The 19,372-nt window shown below is 41.1% G+C and overlaps 1 long non-coding RNA gene across 2 annotated transcripts in view; it reads left to right on the forward strand.

The window, feature by feature from the left end:
• Positions 1 to 16,056, forward strand: part of LOC147350461 (uncharacterized) — a 49,849-nt gene extending 33,793 nt beyond the window's left edge. For both annotated transcript variants that reach the window (XR_015148925.1, XR_015148926.1), the window contains exon 3: positions 13,885 to 16,056. This is a non-coding gene — a long non-coding RNA (uncharacterized LOC147350461). The remainder of the gene's footprint in view (positions 1 to 13,884) is intronic.
• The last annotated feature ends 3,316 nt before the right edge of the window (positions 16,057 to 19,372 follow it).

Raw genomic sequence — 19,372 nt, forward strand, 5'->3', positions numbered from 1 at the left:
AAATGCTAAACTGGGGATCTCAAATGCTGATTTTTCTGATTTCTTGCTTTATTGCTGTGGACCTTGCTGTAAAACATGGGCACAGTTTAGGGGAAATAAACTGTTATGGAATTGAGAAACAAAAGCCCCAAGGCATTTTTGACATGAGTCATAAATAATACACAGTTGTAACTTGGGAAATATATGACTATAGAAACTCTTTGGATATGTTGCCGATGATATTATTTGATCAGTTTCTTCCAATTGATCCTATCAGATGTCTGAAAAAAGTAGATAAGCGACTGAAGACAGGTGTTTTAAAATAGATGATTTAAAAATATTAGAATTTTTATGCCTATCCTTTACTGAAAGACCAAGTTTCTGAAGCCAGGTGACTTTTCTTCATTATTAAAAATGATAAATGATGAACCTACCATAAAAGCTCTTATCAGGACCTGTGTTCCATCACCACTGCTCTTGAAGGGGCATGGAATATACTGGTTCATCCTCTTTAGAGTATCACGCTGTTTTGTTACTTCATTCTCTCTCATTTTAAAGGATTTCATGGCAAAACACATACTTTATTACTTTAAGCAGATTTTAAAGACACTTGGTGAAATATCGCTTGGTTGTTATTACAAAATGAAGTATGTTGATTCAGTTTGCCCAGTTCTTGGAACAGGAAAATTTACAACGTTATCTTAAATTATCAATTTGAATTGCAAAGAACCATCGTTTTATCATGTAGAGCAATTCACTAGGGGAAGCACGATATATGTATTGAACTTTGTGTAGAGGAAAAGAGTTTGATTGTTACAGACCATAAAATATAGCACCCATAGTCTCCAATTAACTCTAGACTGAAAAATAGCCAGCCTGCATTATTCCCTGTTTTCTGGTCCTGTGTTGGATCCTGGTTCTCAGTCACGCTGAATCATGGCAATTCAAACACTCCAGGGCCACAGTGGGGTGACTTACTAGGCAGCTTTTTCACAAGCTGTTAAAAGAGGATGGACAGTGTTGTTGTCATGGTTTTAATTGCAGTATGACTGCTTTATAATGCTGTGCTAGTTTCTGCTGTACAACAATGTGAATTAGCTATTAGCATACATCTGGCCCCTTCCTCCTGAGCCCCCGTCCACCTGCATTCTCCATCCCGCCTCTCTAGGTCGTCACGGAGCACTGAGCTGAGTTCCCCGTGTTGCACAGCAGCTTCCCACCAGCATCTGCTTCACACGTGGTGGTGCTCTCCCAGCCTGTCCCACCTTCCCCTGCCCCTGCTGCCCACAAGTCTCTTCTCTATGTCTGTATCTTTATTCCTACCTTGCAAATAGTTTCATCTGTACCATATTTCTAGATTCCATATATATGTGTTAATATCCAATATTTGTTTTTCTCTTTCTGACTGACTTCACTCTGTAAAGCAGTCTCTAGGTCCATCCACATCTCTACAGATGATTCATTTTTGTTCCTTTTAAAGGTCAAGTCATATTCAAGACTTATCAATGTGTATTTGGTCCATGATCCAATCCTGGGATCAGGATGCCCCGTCATGAGAGGACCAGGCCAGTTTTCATGTTTACTTGTCAAAGCTGGTTCCAGTGTACAGACCAAGGCTACACTTCCCCCTAGGATTCAGCAACCATTTGGCCCCACAGGGAGATCCCACTTCACCCCCAAGATGACAGCACTGACTCCAAGTCTAACTCTGAGCTTCTGCCCCAAGAAACACAGCTGCCATTTGTTTGAGACTTGGCGTGCCTTCTCCAAAGCCAAAGCTTAGTGTCTCCATGGAGAGCTTTAAGACAATTGCTTTGGTTGCTTCCAGTTGATTCTCTCACCTCCATGCCTTTGCACAGGCTCTTCCCTCTGCCTGGAACACTCCTCACTAGCCCCTCTCCTGCCTAACTTCTGTTTGTCTCTCAGAACTTAGCTTGATGTCACTCCCCCGGGAGCCCCCAGGTTTGCCTTACGTGCTGCTTGAACACCCACGCTTCTGCTGGGGGAGCCCTTCCCACTCTGCACTGGAAATCTGGTTTGTAGAACTGCCTCCACGGTGGGCTATAAACTATTTTCTTTGTATTTAAAAAATTATTTCTTTTCCATATTTAAATCTCGAATTCATATTGACTTTTTGGGTAGAATGTGAGGTCCTAATATTTACAGAAGAATTCTTCCCTTATCTTTTCCTTATCTGCCCTGAGAAGATCATTCTATACTCATCCGCTGTTTGTTGAGGGACTGCTAAGTACCAGCCTTGCTGATGCCAGGAATGAGAAATGAATGATGCTGCTCCTGACCTCAAGAAGCTTGCGTGCATGATGCCTGCTAAGTCGCTTCAGTTGTGTCTGACTCTTTGTGACCCTATGGACTGTAGCCCACCAGGCTCTTCTGTCCATGGGATTCTTCAGGCAAGAACACTGGAATGGGTTGCCATGCACTCCTCCAGGGGATTTTCCTGATCCAGGAATCGAACCTGAGTCTCTTAATCTCCTACGTTGGCAGGCAGGTTCTTTACCAACTTGTGCCGCCTGGGAAGCTCCAAGAAGCTTACATTCTATCAACTATGCTTCAATTAAAATAAATAAATAAATGGAGGAAGAAGAGGTTTACATTCTGTTGGAAAAGAGCAAACAAATAATCATTAGATCATATGAAACTGGCATTTTTGTGGGCCAAGAATGATCAATATTGGCACTTTCATGTAGTTTCATCCAACACAATACAAAATAAACACAGTGTCTTACTTGATTCCAGGGATCAGAAGTAGGGGAGGGACAGGGAGTAAAACAGGGAAGGAGGAAAGAAGAAGAATACATGGATGCCTTCGGAGTTGGCCCCTGTTCCATCCACTGGTGGTCAATCTGCTGGAACTTCTGAGGAGCTTTATGAAATGTGAGTCAGAACTGCCTGCACATGGACAGAGGGGAAACTTTATCCGTGAGTAGTCTCTGAGGGGTTACTTCCCCTGCATGTCATCGGATTGGCCCATGGGTGTGTCCAGTGGGTTTCTGTGGATGTTCCAATCTTGGCATCAGAGAAGGCCTGGGCCAGGAAGTGAGAGGCAAGCAGGCAGGCTGAGGAGAGGTGCTGTCATGTCACACGTATGTGAAGTTGGTTGAAGTGCGGCCTGGGGCTAGTTGCTGGGGGCAGTGGCTGGAGTAAGAGACCAGACTGAGACAAACAATAGATGAGACACGTCTGAGGAGGAGTGGTGGATTCTGTGGGAGTCTGGCTGGGAGGCAGAAGGGTGCGGTGACGAGGGAAACAGAAAAGGGAGACTGAGCTGAACCTTCTAGGCTCACTGGTCCCCCAGGGGGAAGTGCGCAGGGGCGTGGATATTTCAGGTAGACAGAGCAATCTCGGCACAAGCCCAGAGGCATGAACGAACATAGCACATTTGGGGGGTTTGAAGCAGATGGACATGGCTGGATTGTAAAGCCTGAGGAGTGGAAGGTAGGAGGTGGCTAGAGAGACAGGCAGGAGTCAGATCAAGAAGCTGACTTGGGAGGTGTATTAGTTTGCTAGGGCTGCTGTAATAAAATACCACAAACCAAGGTGGCTTGAACACAAAATTTTATTGATTCAGAACTCTGGAGGCTGAAAGTCCAAGATTTAGGTATGGGCAGGATTGGTGTCTTCCCAGGGATGAGAAAGAATCTTCCTTGTTCAAGATTCCTTCAATATTTTGGGTGTCATTGACACTGTAACAACTGCCAACACGATATATTTTAAAGTTTAATCTGCATTATTAATATTTTTCTATTACTGAAGTATAAACAACCAACAGAACAATAGACCACGCCATGATTTATAGCAAAAGCAAAATGGCTGTCTGAGGAGGCCTTACAAATAGCTGTGAAAAGGAGAGAAGTGAAAAGCAAAGGAGAAAAGGAAAGATATACCCATTTGAATGCAGAGTTCCAAAGAATAGCAAGGAGAAGTAAGAAAGCCTTCCTCAGCAATCAAAGCAAAGAAATAGAGGAAAACAATAGAATGGGAAAGATGAGAGATCTCTTCAAGAATATTAGAGATACCAAGGGAATATTTCATGCAAAGATGGGCTCGATAAAGGACAGAAATGGTATGGACCTAACAGAAGCAGAAGATACTAAGAAGAGGTGGCAAGAATACACAGAAGAACTGTACAAAAAAGATCTTCATGACGCAGATAATCAAAAAGGTGTGATCACTCCCACTTACCTAGAGCCAGACATCCTGGAATGTGAAGTCAGGTGGGCCTTAGGAAGCATCACTACGAACAAAGCTAGTGGAGGCAATGGAATTCCAGTTGAGCTATTTCAAATTCTAAAAGATGATGCTGTGAAAGTGCTGCACTCAATATGTCAGCAAATTTGGAAAACTCAGCAGTGGCCACAGGACTGGAAAAGATCAGTTTTCATTCCAATCCCAAAGAAGGGCAATTCCAAAGAATGCTCAAACTACCACACAATTGCACTCATCTCACATGCTAGTAAAGTAATGCTCAAAATTCTCCAAGCCAGGCTTCAGCAATACATGAACCGTGAACTTCCAGATGTTCAAGCTTGTTTTAGAAAAGGCAGAGGAACCAGGGATCAAATTGCCAACATCCGCTGGATCATCAAAAAAGCAAGAGAGTTCCAGAAAAACATCTATTTCTGCTTTATTGACTATGCCAAAGCCTTTGACTGTGTGGATCACAATCAACTGTGGAAAATTCTGAAAGAGATGGGAATACCAGACCACCTGACCTGCGTCTTGAGAAACCTGTATACAGGTCAGGAAGAAACAGTAGGAACTGGTCATGGAACAACAGACTGTTTCCAAATAGGAAAAGGAGTATGTCAAGGCTGTATATTGTCACCCTGCTTATTTAACTTATATGCAGAGTACATCATGAGAAACGCTGGGCTGGAAGAAGCACAAGCTGGAGTCAAGATTGCTGGGAGAAATATCAATAACCTCAGATATGCAGATGACACGACCTTTATGGCAGAAAGTGAAGAGGAACTAAAGAGCCTCTTGATGAAAGTGAAAGTGGAGAGTGAAAAAGTTGGCTTAAAGCTCAACATTCAGAAAACTAAGATCATGGCGTCCGGTCCCATCACTTCATGGAAATAGATGGGGAAACAGTGGCTGACTTTATTTTTCTGGGCTCCAAAATCACTGCAGATGATGATTGCAGCCATGAAATTAAGACGCTTGCTCCTTGGAAGGAAAGTTATGACCAACCTAGACAGCATATTGAAAAGCAGAGACATTACTTTGTCAACAAAGGTCCGTCTAGTCAAGGCTATGGTTTTTCCTGTAGTCATGTATGGATGTGAGAGTTGGACTATAAAGAAAGCTGAGCGCTGAAGAATTGATGCTTTTGAACTGTGGTGTTAGAGAAGACTCCTGAGAGTCCCTTGGACTTCGAGGAGATCCAACCAGTCCATCCTAAGGGAGATCAGTCCTGGGTGTTCATTGGAGGGACTGATGTTGAAGCTGAAACTCCAATACTTTGGCCACCTGATGTGAAGAATTGACTCATTTGAAAAGACCCTGATCCTGGGAAAGATTGAGGGCAGGAGGAGAAGGGGACGACAGAGGCTGAGATGGTTGGATGGCATCACTGACACAATGCACATAGGTTTGGGTGGACTCTGGGAGTTGGTGATGGACAGGGAGGCCTGGCATACTGCAGTTCAAGGGGTCGCAAAGAGTCAGACATGACTGAGCGACTGAACTGAACTGAAGTGATTTATAGCAGTTGCAGACCTCTTTTATGTACGTGCTCTCAGCAAGCAGTTGGGACAGTGTGTTCAGGAGCATGTTATTACACAGCATTGCTGCTTTACAGATGCAGTAGATGTAGCATAAATAATAGTAAGGTGCAGTAAAATAATTAGGAAGTGATGAGTTCTGAGAATTTATTTAGAGTATTAATTTAGTATTTATTTATTTAGTACAGTATTTATAATACTGTATAATGCTAAATTATACAGGGCTTCCCAGGTGGCGCTAGTGGTAAAGAACCTGCCTGCCAACGCAGGAGACATCAGAGAGGCAGGTCAGGACGATCCCCTGAAGTAGGAAATGGCAACGCACTCCAGTATTCTTGCCTGGATAATCCCATGAACAGAAGAACCTGGTGGGCTACAGTCCATAGGGTTGCAAAGAGTTGGACATGACTGAAACGAGTTAACATGTACTCATATAGTATACATATAAATTAATTTATAAATACAATATAATTTAGTTAGTTGTAAGCTTGTATATTTTAATTTTTAATAATGGCTGCTTTACGTTACGTTACGTTAAGTCACTTCAGTTGTGTCCGACTCTGTGTGACCCCATAGACGGTAGCCTACCAGGCTCCCCCGTCCCTGGGATTCTCCAGGCAAGAACACTGGAGTGGGTTGCCATTGCCTTCTCCAATGCATGAAAGTGAAAAGTGAAAGTGAAGTTGCTCAGTCATGTCCGACTCTTAGCAGCCCCATGGACTGCAGCCTACCAGGCTCCTCCGTCCATGGGATTCTCCAGGCAAGAGTACTGGAGTGGGGTGCCATTGCCTTCTCCGAATGGCTGCTTTAGCAACTGGTAAATATTATTCCTGAAAAATGTAAGAACAACTTCTCACAAGACAATGGGTGCTGGCTCCTGTAGGCCATTCCTTCTCGTTTTCCTCTCCACTGACTCAAATTCAATGCAAGGTTCAAGGTCCAGTCACAACTCCACCTTGCTGCAAAACCTTCCAAGAACATATCACATCTTTCTTTCCTTAATTGCTTCAATCCTTTCAGTTGATACCAGTCCTTAAAATCTATCTTCTACTACTGCTCAAGTTTGTCTCCTGTTTTCACCCGATCTGTTTCATCAATGATATGGTCAATTCTGTGAGGGCACAGAGCTTGCATAGTCATCTTTGTACTTTCTGACAATATCAGCATCATCTTCACACAGGAGGTTCTAGATATTATGCTGTTGAGTTTCTTGCTTTTTGGATAAATTAACATATACATTTGTATAGTACCCAATTGTCCCCATCTCATACAGACAAGCACAGAGATGCAAGTCTGATTCCAGGCAAATGGGAGTTCATTGTGTTTGCATAGCTCAGACTCAACTGACGTTGGGGGTTGCAAGACTCACTCAGTATGACCTTGACATACACTGTTCACATCTCCAGACACACTTTCTTTGAAAAGATCCTCCTTTAGCCCTCAGAGGTCTGGCAGCCCACATCCAAGCATCATTCCTTGTCTTCCCTTAGTCACCTCATCCTTTTCTTATGCAGGGAGTTCTGTCTACTTGTTGAATTTTGAATGAAAACCCAATGGACAGAAGCTCTGTACTGAATTCTATATTTTGTTCCTTGCTGAGCTTCCATGAATATAAAACACCAGCACAAAGGGGAGAGTCAGCAGGTAGAGATCAACACTATCCATATTTAATGAGAAGGGAGCCTGAGTTCATAGATGGGAAAACCACATTAGACGAAGACCAGGTTCAATAACTTGCCCAGGCTTACTGAGTAAGCTTCTAGCAAAAAATGAATAAATATCTTATGATGAACTTTCATGATTTATGCTTTAAAGTATTACCATCATTTTAATCCCTAAGGGGGAAAAAAAAAACAAGCAAGGAAGGAATTAAATAGTGATTGGTAATTTGGAAATTTCCCTCACCTACAATGGAGTAAAAAAGGAGAGAGGCAGGGACCCATATCCTTCACCAAGAGTCTGACTCTCTGTGAGTGGGCTGGCCCAGATCCCCACCATTCTGTCTCCTCAGAAGACACTGAAACCCTCATAATCTCCACCCACTACCAAAAAGTCAGTGGTTACGAGGCACAGAGGCCTGGAGTCTGAAGCACAGTGGGCTTCCTACCTGTCTCTGGTTGTGTGACTCCCAGTTTCTTCCCTGGTCCCCAGTGGCTTCTGACATCTTTCTGAAGAAATCCTTCATGGCAACATGATCAGTAGCTGTGGCTTCAGTTACGGTACTATTACTTCCAGAACCCTCTTTGGGTGCCTGGGATCTCTCCTGTGTCTCCAGGTGCCAAGTCTCTCGGTGGCTGGGCAGCCATCATCACTCTTTCAGCATCAAATATACAGATGAATACATTGTTTTAATAAACGACATCAACAGATAAAACATGGAGTCCCACCATCAGCCCAGTTCCTATTCACACCCACTCCTTTTGCACTGGACATAGAAGCACCAGCGAAGCTGTCAGAAAGATCTAGCAAGTCCCAACCCCAAATTCAGTGGGACTGTGCATTGCATTCTTGTTCTCACAGCTGCTTGCTCATTTAAATAGTGGTCTCTCTATTCATTCAGTCACCCACCCAATATTTATTGAGCAGCTAGTATGTGCCAGGTACCATGACATGGAGAATTAGACCAAAGGCTCCTATTCAAGGTGCTCACAGCCTAATGATAATGATAGTAATAATAATAATAGCAGAAAATACAGAATGCTTAGTAGGTACCATTTCTCAATATCATGAGGGAAATATTTTTTATTATTCCTTACTTTACAGGTCAGAAAATAAAGACACGGTGAGGTTTAGTTGCTCATTTTCACACAGTTAGACAGGTAAATAGACAATTACTGTATCATGGAGTAACCCAGTGATGCAGGGGAGCCCCCTGTTCGTGGGTACACTCAGGAGTCAGGTGGGATTCAAACCTACCTTGGTTGCATACTCGTGCCCCTGCCTAATTCTAGGATTTTCCAGGCATCATAAAATTTTAAAAAGGGTTTTTAAGAGAAACTAACAGGAACTTGGATTACTGTGATGTTGAATGGTTTGCCTTGGAAATGAACTGAGATCATTCTGTCATTTTTGAGAGTGCACCCAAGTACTGCATTTCAGACTCTGTTGACTATGAGGGCTACTCCAACTAACAGGAACACAGTAGCAATAAAACAAAGAAGTGTTCATCCAAAATGGAAAAAAATGTTCAGCTTTAGGGTTTGTGTGATTTTTTAGTTTATGTGTTCAGTCTTTCCTGCAAAAATCAACCCTATTCCTGGAGAAAGGGTCTAATGATGAATTAGAAGGGGTTAGAAAGATTTGTGATTGTAAAAGAACGCTCAGGAAACCTATTCAAAATAGACAAGACAAGGCATCTGGAGCATGACTCCTCATGTCTGGAAGCAGGACTTCTGCAGACACAGAAAGAAGAGACTGGAACCAGCAAAGCTGTTCTTCACACTGTGGTATCTGCTCAGTTTCACCTCCTACCATTGTGCTAACTCTGGCAGTTCTTTGGATGTGAATTGATGCCAGGTCTCCTTGAGCTGATTTTTTAAGAACTGAGATAGGAACCTGAATCATACGACCAACAGTTTGAAATCCTTAATAAATGTGCATTCTTGCTACAGCCACATGATACCAAGTCCCTTAACAGCTCTATCAGTTCAGAGAAGAAATCAGTACAGTGAAAATCCCTGTAGGTTTCATGAAATTGATAAAAGTCCTTAGACTGATGTACTCAGCCATTTGTTTTAATGTCATGTAGAAACAGCCCCTGGTTTCATTTCTGTCTTTGTTGATATTATGCTTTGGTGATCAGCTAAACCATTCACTCTGAGAGCTGAATTCTGGTGGTATTTTTCCACACCAGTTTGAGGCATGGCAGGAGTTTTTTTTGTCAGCAAGAACAGAAGATGATGCCAAAAGGAAGCAGCTTAATGAGCAATTGGCAGTGATTCTACACTTATCTCTAGAAGAAAAGGCTCAGGTTCCAATGTGGTTTTTGCAAAGTAATAATTCTTTGCTGACTTCTTCCTAAACATACATTTCCTGAATGTGAAGAAATAGTCACAATTAATCTTTTTAATTGGGCTTCCCTTGTGTCTCAGCTGATAAAGAATCCGCCTGCAATGCAGGAGACCTGAGTTTGATCCCTGGGTTGGGAAGATCCCCTGGAGAAGGGAAAGGCTACTCACTCCGGTATTCTGGCTTGGAGAATTCCATGGACTGTAATAGTCCATGGGATCACAAAGAGTCAGACGCAACTGAGTGACTTTCACTTTCACTTTCCCTGGTGGCTCAGACAGTAAAGAATCTGCCTGTGATGTGGAAGTCCTGGGTTTGATCCCTGGGTTGGGAATATCCCCTGGAGAAGGAAACAGCAACCCACTCCAGTATTCTTGCCTGGAAAATCCCACGGACAGAGGAGCCTGGCGGGCTTCAGTCCATGGGGTCGCAGAGTTGGACAAGACTGAGTGACTAACAGACTGAATCTTTTTAAGTAACAAAGGGCTTTTAATGAAAATATTTTGCTTGATACTAAGAAATTTTGGAGAGAATTATGAATTATTTTTGCCATTATTTCTTTGAATATTCTTTCTTTTCCTTTCTATTTCTTCTTCCTTTTGGGACTCCCATTATGTGTATTGGGATGATTGATGGAGTTCAACAGGTTCCTTAGATTCTTTCATTTTCCTTCATTCTTTTTTCTTTTCTGTTTCTCTCATTAGATAATCTCAGCTGACCTAACCTTCAGGGTTGCTGGTTCTTTCTTTTGTCTGCAGTAATTTGTTTTTGAGCTCCTGTAGTAAACTTTTAATTTCACTCATTGTACATTTCAACTCCAGAGTTTCTATTTGGTTCCTTTTAATAATTTCTCTCTTTTTTGATATTCTCGTGGTGAGACATTGTTCTCTTGATTTCCTTTCATTCTTTAGGCATGATTTCCTTTAGAAATTTGAACATATTTAAAATAGCTGATTCAAACTGTTTTTCTAGTATCTCAATGTCCGGGTTACCTCCGGGACATTTTCTATTGATTATTTCTTTCCTGCTGTGTGTGGAAGTGAAAAATAGATTTAAGGGCCTAGATCTGATAGATAGAGTGCCTGATGAACTATGGAATGAGGTTCGTGACATTGTACAGGAGACAGGGATCAAGACCATCCCCATGGAAAAGAAATGCAGAAAAGCAAAATGGCTGTCTGGGGAGGCCTTACAAATAGCTGTGAAAAGAAGAGAAGCGAAAAGCAAAGGAGAAAAGGAAAAATATAAGCATCTGAATGCAGAATTCCAAAGAATGGCAAGAAGAGATAAGAAAGCCTTCCTCAGTGGTCAATGCAAAGAAATAGAGGAAAACAACAGAATGGAAAGACTAGAGATCTCTTCAAGAAAATTAGAGATACCAAGGGAACATTTCATGCAAAGATGGGCTCGATAAAGGACAGAAATGGTATGGACCTAAAGAAGCAGAAGATATTAAGAAGAGGTGGCAAGAATACACAGAAGAACTACACAAAAAAGGTCTTCATGACCCAGATAATCACAATGGTGTGATCACTGACCTAGAGCCAGACTTCCTGGAATGTGAAGTCCAGTGGGCCTTGGAAAGCATCACTACGAACAAAGCTAGTGGAGGTGATGGAATTCCAGTTGAGCTCTTTCAAATCCTGAAAGATGATGCTGTGAAAGTGCTGCACTCAATATGCCAGCAAATTTGGAGAACTCAGCAGTGGCCACAGGACTGGAAAAGGTCCGTTTTCATTCCAATCCCAAAGAAAGGCAATGCTAAAGAATGCTCAAACTACCGCACAATTCCGCTCATCTCACATGCTAGTAAAGTAATGCTCAAAATTCTCCAAGCCAGGCTTCAGCAATACGTGAACCATGAACTTCCAGACGTTCAAGCTGGTTTTAGAAAAGGCAGAGGAACCAGGGATCAAATTGCCAACATCCGCTGGATCATGGAAAAAACAAGAGAGTTCCAGAAAAACATCTATTTCTGCTTTATTGACTATGCCAAAGCCTTTGACTGTGTGGATCACAATCAACTGTGGAAAATTCTTCAAGAGATGGGAATACCAGACCACCTGATCTGCCTCTTGAGAAATCTGTACACAGGTCAGAAAGCAACAGTTAGAACTGGACATGGAAAAACAAACTGATTCCAAATAGGAAAAGGAGTATGTCAAGGCTGTATATTGTCACCCTGCTTATTTAACTTATATGCAGAGTACATCATGAGAAACGCTGGACTGGAAGAAACACAAGCTGGAATCAAGATTGCCGGGAGAAATATCAATAACCTCAGATATGCAGATGACACCACCCTTATGGCAGAAAGTGAAGAGGAACTAAAAAGCCTCTTGATGAAAGTGAAAGTGGAGAGTGAAAAAGTTGGCTTAAAGCTCAACATTCAGAAAATGAAGGTTATGGCATCTGGTCCCATCACTTCATGGGAAATAGATGGGGAAACAGTGGAAACAGTGTCAGACTTTATTTTTCTGGGCTCCAAAATCACTACAGATGGTGACTGAAGCCATGAAATTAAAAGATGCTTACTCCTTGGAAGGAAAGTTATGACCAACCTTGATAGCATATTGAAAAGCAGAGACATTACTTTGCCAACAAAGGTCCGTCTAGTCAAGGCTATGGTTTTTCCTGTGGTCATGTATGGATGTGAGAGTTGGACTGTGAAGAAGGCTGAGTGCCGAAGAATTGATGCTTTTGAACTGTGGTGTTGGAGAAGACTCTTGAGAGTCCCTTGGACTGCAAGGAGATCCACCCAGTCCATTCTGAAGGAGATCAGCCCTGTGATTTCTTTGTAGGGAATGATGCTGACCCTGAAACTCCAGTACTTTGGCCACCTCATGCAAAGAGTTGACTCATTGGAAAAGACTCTGATTCTGGGAGGGATTGGGGGCAGGAGGAGAAGGGGACGACAGAGGATGAGATGACTGGATGGCATCACTGACTCGATGGACGTGAGTCTGAGTGAACTCTGGGAGTTGGTGATGGACAGGGAGGCCTGGCGTGCTGCGATTCCTGGGGTCGCAAAGAGTCGGACACGACTGAGCGACTGAACTGAACTTAACTGATGGACCACATTTTCTTGTTTCTTTCCATGCCCGTAATTTTTAAATGGGAACAGCATTTTGAATACTAGAATGTGGTGGCTCTAGAAATAAGATTCCCTATCTTCCTTCAGGTTTGTTGTTTCTACTTGTTTTAGTTGTTGACTTCCTAGTGACTTTTCTGAACCAGTTTTAGAAAGTGCATCTTTTGGTCATTTGTGACCACTGAAGTTTCTGTTAGTGCAGTGGTCAGTTAATGCTTGGATATGGATTTCCTTAAATGTTTAGGAACAAAGTAGCTCCCCGTTTTTTGCACATGGGCTCTCTATGTTGGGGCACACTTCCAGTACTCAGCCAGGCAGTTAACAGCTCTGCCTTAGTGTTCATTTCCCATTTGTGCAGAGTCAAGGTCAGCCAGAACTGAGAATGTAAAGCCTTCTAAGGTTTTTCCTGAGCATGTACACAGTCCTGTTTATGTGTAAGACCTTCTAGATGATCAGGAATGTGTTGGAGCCTTGCAAAGTCTTTATTCCCCAATGTGTATCATTTCCCAGCCTTTCCTCCAAGTTTTTTAGTTCATCTATTGTTTTGTTTTTTTTTAATAACCGTTACCCATTGCTGCATACAGTACCTATTAAAGTATTTGCCTGTAAGTGTTTTTGACAAACACCCCTGGGTAGTGGTCATAGTTCTGGCTGAGTTCCAGGTGAGAAAAAACATGCCTTTTGAGCTTGTCTTCCATGGAGTCACTGGGCAGATCAACCAAGGATAACTCTCCAAATGAGGTCTGTTCTGCTCCCTCTGGTATCAGCTCTGTTACTGGGAAAGGGAGCTGTTTCTTTCAAGGCTACTCTTAAGCTGAGCAACAGGTGATGGGACGAAAATGCCACAAAGGTCGGTGTTCTTACTGAGATTCAGCCCTTTATGCTGATCAGTGCTTCCAAAGTTGCAACAAGCTTTTGGTTTGTCTCCAGTGTTCCAAAAAAAAGTTTGATTCTGACAGTTTTTGCCAGAGTTTTAGTTGCTTCTATAGAGGGGTGGTCTTCTGCAGTTTCTTACTCTGACCATTATATTGATATCATCGTGCCTATTTTTTCTTACAGGAATTTTGGGCCTTATTCTTGTATTCTTAGAAGCTCTTTATATGTTAGAGATCCCATGGACTGTAGCCTATCAGGCTCCTCCATCCATGGGATTTTCCAGGCAAGAGTGCTGGAGTGGATTGCCATTTCCTTCTCCAGGGAATCTTCCCGACCCAGGAATCGAACCCAGGTCTCCCACACTGCAGGCAGACGCTTTACTGTCTGAGCCACCAGGGAAGCCTGAACACTTTGTGATTATTTGCAAACTGTTTTGCCCTAGTTCATCATTTGGTATGTTACTTCGTTCATGGTGCTGTGACTTATTCAAATATTTTTGATTGCTATCAGATTTATTAATCTTTTCTCTTACTTCTGGATATTGAGCCATAGTGACAAAAAAAATTTCCCTCATTCTAATTCTAGAGCAATTTACCTGTATTTTCGTATGGTATTTGTAGAGCTTTATGTTTTCCTATTTTTGGTAGTTGGATAATATTTATTTATTGCATTTAAAATCACTAATTTAAATTTAAATCACTAACCCATTTGGATTTTATATAATATATGGTGTGAGAAATGGATCCAATTTAATTTTTTCAATATAGCTAGCCATTTATATTTTCAGCATTTACTATCTTTTCCCACCAATTTGAGAAACCTTCTTTATACTAAATTTCCGTGTGCAATCGGGTCTATGCTTGAATTCTCTATTCTGTTCCACTGATTCTCTAGTCATGTGCCAATGCCATAGTGTTTTCATTTATAGTTATTTTATTTTAAATAAGCTAGTTCCCTATATTCCTCCATTGTTTTTCTTTTTTAAAGAGATTTTCATGGCTATTATTATTTGTCCTTCCAAATGAAACTTCCTGTAAATTGCTGTATGCCAGAAAAAAAATTGATGAAATTTTATATTGGGATTGTGTTAAATTTATATATTACCTTCATGATAACTGATATGCCAAAACATAATATATCTCTTTTTTCTTTCATGTCTACTTTTGAGACTTAAAAGAATGCTTTGTAGTTTTACTCATATAGTTTTTGGGCATATCTTTTTAAGTTTGTACCTAAGAATTTTATTTCATATTTTGATATCACAAATGGGGCATTCTTTTCCATTCCAATTGGTTTTTGTTTGTATATATAAAACCTACAGCTATACATTAATTGTATAATATACTATTTTATTATTAAAGCCCATAGTTTTCCCATGGGCTCTTGTGAGTTTTCTAAAGTAATGTCAGCTTCTGGAATATTTTATTTTGATGGTTTTAGGAAAAACTGTGAAACACATAATAAGAAATCCTGGACATCAGTATTCAGTAATAAGACCCATAAGCCAAGTTATTCTGTTATATAACTCAGCATTTCTTATGATGTTACTTTGATTTTAGACCTAAATCAGCCTCTAAAAGAGAATTTAAAAAGTGACATTTATGATAAGCCTAAAGCAAACACTATTCTCAATGGAAAAACTGAAAGCATTCCCTCTAAGATCAGGAACAAGACAAGGGTGTCCACTTTCACCACTATTATTCAACATAGTTTTGGAAGTCCTAGCTATAGTAATTAGAGAAGAAAAAGAAATAAAAGGAATCCAGATCGGAAAAGGAGAAGTAAAGCTCTCACTGTTTGCAGATGACATGATACTGTACATAGAAAACCCTAAAGATGATATCATAAAATTAATAGAGTTAATCAGTGAGTTTAACAAAGTTGTAGGATACAAAATCAATACACAGAGGTCATTTGCATTTCTATATACTAACAATGAAAAATCAGAAAGAGAAATTAAGGAATCAATCACCTTCACCATTGCAACAAAAAGATTTAAATATCTAGGAATAAACTTACCTAAGGAGAGATGAGAAAGCCATCCTCGGTGATCAATGCAAAGAAATAGAGGAAAACAATAGAATGACAAAGACTAGAGATCTCTTCAAGAAAATTAGAGATACCAAGGGAACATTTCATGCAAAGATGGGCTCAATAAAGGACAGAAATGGTATGGACCTAACAGAAGCAGAAGATATTAAGAAGAGGTGGCAAGAATACACAGAAGAACTACACAAAAAAGATCTTCATGACCCAGATAATCATGACGGTGTGATCACTCACTAGAGCCAGACATCCTGGAATGGGAAGTCAAGTGGGCCTTAGGTAGCATCACTATGAACAAAGCTAGTGGAGGTGATGGAATTCCAGTTGAGCTATTTCAAATCCTAGAAGATGATGCCGTGAAAGCGCTGCCCTCAATATGCCAGCAAATTTGGAAAACTCAGCAGTGGCCACAGGACTGGAAAAGGTCAGTTTTCATTCCAATCCCAAAGAAAGGCAATGCCAAAGAATGCTCAAACTACTGCACAGTTGTACTCATCTCACATGCTAGCAAAAAAACACTCACAATTCTCCAAGCCAGGCTTCAATAGTAAGTGAACCATTAACTTCCAGGTGTTCAACCTGGATTTAGAAAAGGCAGAGGAACCACAGATCAAATTGCCAACATCCACTGGATCATCAAAAAAGCAAAAGAGTTCCAGGAAAACATCTGCTTCTGCTTTATTGACTATGCCAAAGTCTTTGACTGTGCAGAATACAACAAACTGTGGAAAATTCTTAAAGAAATGGGAATACCAGACCACCTGACCTGCCTCCTGAGAAATCTGTATGCACATCAAGAAGCAACAGTTAGAATTGGACATGGAACAACAGACTGGTTCCAAAACAGGAAAGGAGTACATCAAGGCTGTATATTGTCACCCTGCTTATTTAACTTATATGCAGAGTACATCATGAGAAATGCTGGACTGGATGAAGTACAAACTGAAATCAGGATTGCCAGGAGAGATATCAATAACCTCAGATATGCAGATGACACCACCCTTATGGCAGAAAGCAAAGAAGAACTAAAGAGCCTCTTGATGAAAGTGAAAGAGGAGACTGAAAAAGTTGGCTTAAAATTCGACATTCAGAAAACTAAGATCATGGCATCTGGTCCCATCACGTCATGGGAAATAGATGGGGAAACAGTGGAAACAGTGACAGACTTTATTTTTGGGGGCTCCAAAATCACTGCAGGTGGTGACTGCAGCCGTGAAATTAAAAGACACTTACTCCTTGCAAGAAAAGTTATGACCAACCTAGATAGCTTATTAAAAAGCAGAGACATTAGTTTGCCAACAAATGTCCATCTAGTCAAAGCTATGGTTTTTCCAGTAGTCATGTATGGATGTGAGAATTGGAGTATAAAGAAAGCTGAGCACCAAAGAATTGATGCTTTTGAACTGTGGTGTTGGGGAAGACTCTTGAGAGTCCCTTGGACTGCAAGGAGATCCAAACAGTCCATCCTAAAGTAAACCAGTCCTGAATATTCATTGGAAGTACTGATGCTGAAGCTGAAACTCCAATACTTTGGCCCCCTGATGTGAAGAACTGACTCATTAGAAAAGACCCTGATGCTGGTAAAGATTTCAGGTGGGAGGAGAAGGGGATGACAGAGGATGAGATGGTTGGATGGCATCATCGACTCAATGGACATGATTTTGAGTAAACTCCAGAAGTTGGTGATGGACAGGGAGGCCTGGCATGCAGTCCATGGGGTCACAAAGAGTTGGGCATGACTGAGCAACTGAACTGAACCAAAGGAGACAAAAGAACTGTGCACAGAAAATTATAAGACACTAATGAAAGAAATCAAAGATGACATAAACAGATGGAGAGATAATCCATGTTGCTGGGTAGGAAGAATCAATACTGTGAAAATGTCTATACTACCAAATGCAATCTACAGATTCAATGCGATCCCTATCAAATTACCAATGGCATTTTTAACAGAACTAGAACAAAAACTTTCACAATTCATATGGAAACATAAAAGACCCCAAATAGCCAAAGCAATCTTGAGAAAGAAGGATGGAGCTGGAGGAATCAACCTTCCTGACTTCAGATTATACTACAAAGCTACAATCATCAAGGCAGTATGGTACTGGTGCAAAAACAGAAATATAGATCAATGGAACAAGACAGAAAGCCCAGAAATAAACCTATGCACCTATGGGAACCTTATTTTTGACAAAGGAGGCAAGAATATACAATGGGGCAAAGACAGCCTCTTCAATAAATGGTGCTGGGAAAAGTGGACAGCTACATGTAAGAGAATGAAATCAGAATACTTCCTAACACCATACACAAAGATAAACTCAAAATGGATTAAAGACCTGAATGTAAGACCAGAAACTTTAAAACTCTTAGAGGAAAACGTAGGCAGAACACTCGACGACATAAATCAAAGCAAGATCCTCTATGACCCATCTCCTAGAGTAATGGAAATAAAAACAAAAGTAAACATGTGGGACCTGAATAAACTTAAAAGCTTTTGCACAGCAAAGGAAAACTATAAGCAAGGTGAAAAGACAACCCTCAGAATGGGAGAAAATAATAGCAAATGAAGCAACTGACAAAGGATTAATTTCTAAAATATACAAGCAACACATACAACTCAATGCCAGAAAAACAAACAATCCAATCAAAAAGTGGGGAAAAGACCTAAACAGACAGTTCTCCAAATAAGACATACAGATTGCTAACAAACACATGAAAAGTTGCTCAACATCACTCATTATTAGAGAAATGCAAATCAAAACTACGATGAGATATCACCTCACGCCAGTCAGAATGGCCATCATCCAAAAGTCTACATACAATATATCCAGGAGAGGGTGTGGAGAAAAGGGAATGCTCTTGCCCTGTTTGTGGGAATGTAAATTGATACAGCCACTATGGAAAATGGTATGGAAACTCCTTAAAAAACTAAGAATAAAACCACTATATGACCCAGCAATCCCACTCCTAAGCATGTACCCTGAGGAAACCAAAATTGAAAAAGACACGTACATCCCATTGTTCATTGCAGCACTATTTACAATAGCTAGAATGTGGAAGCAACGTAGATGTCTGTCGACAGATGGATGGATAAAGAAGTTGTGGTACATATACACAATGGAATATTACTCAGCATTAAAAAGGAACACATTTGAGTCAGTTCTGATGAGGTGGATGAACCTAGAACCTATTATACAGAGTGAAGTGAATCAGAAAGAGAAAGATAAATATCATATTCTAACACATATATATGGAACCTAGAAGAATGGTACTGAAGAACTTATTAACAGGGCGGCAGTGAAGAAACTGCTGCTGCTGCTAAGTCGCTTCAGTCATGTCTGACTCTATACGACCTCATAGACAGCAGCCCACCAGGCTCCCCCGTCCCTGGGATTCTCCAGGCAAGAATACTGGAGTGGGTTGCCATTTCCTTCTCCAATGCATGAAAGTGAAAAATGAAAGTGAAGTCACTCAGTCATGCCCGACTCTTAGTGACCCCATGGACTGCAGCTTACCAGGCTCCTCTGTCCATGGCATTTTCCAGGCAAGAGTATTGGAGTGGGGTGCCATCGAAGAAACAGACATAGAGAATAGACTTATGGACATGGGGAGAGGGGAAGAGAGG

This window comes from Bos grunniens, chromosome 20 (assembly GCF_055505025.1).
Source record: "Bos grunniens cultivar Pamir isolate PY7600 chromosome 20, Bosgru_T2T1.0, whole genome shotgun sequence".
Taxonomy (NCBI): Eukaryota; Metazoa; Chordata; class Mammalia; order Artiodactyla; family Bovidae; genus Bos; species Bos grunniens.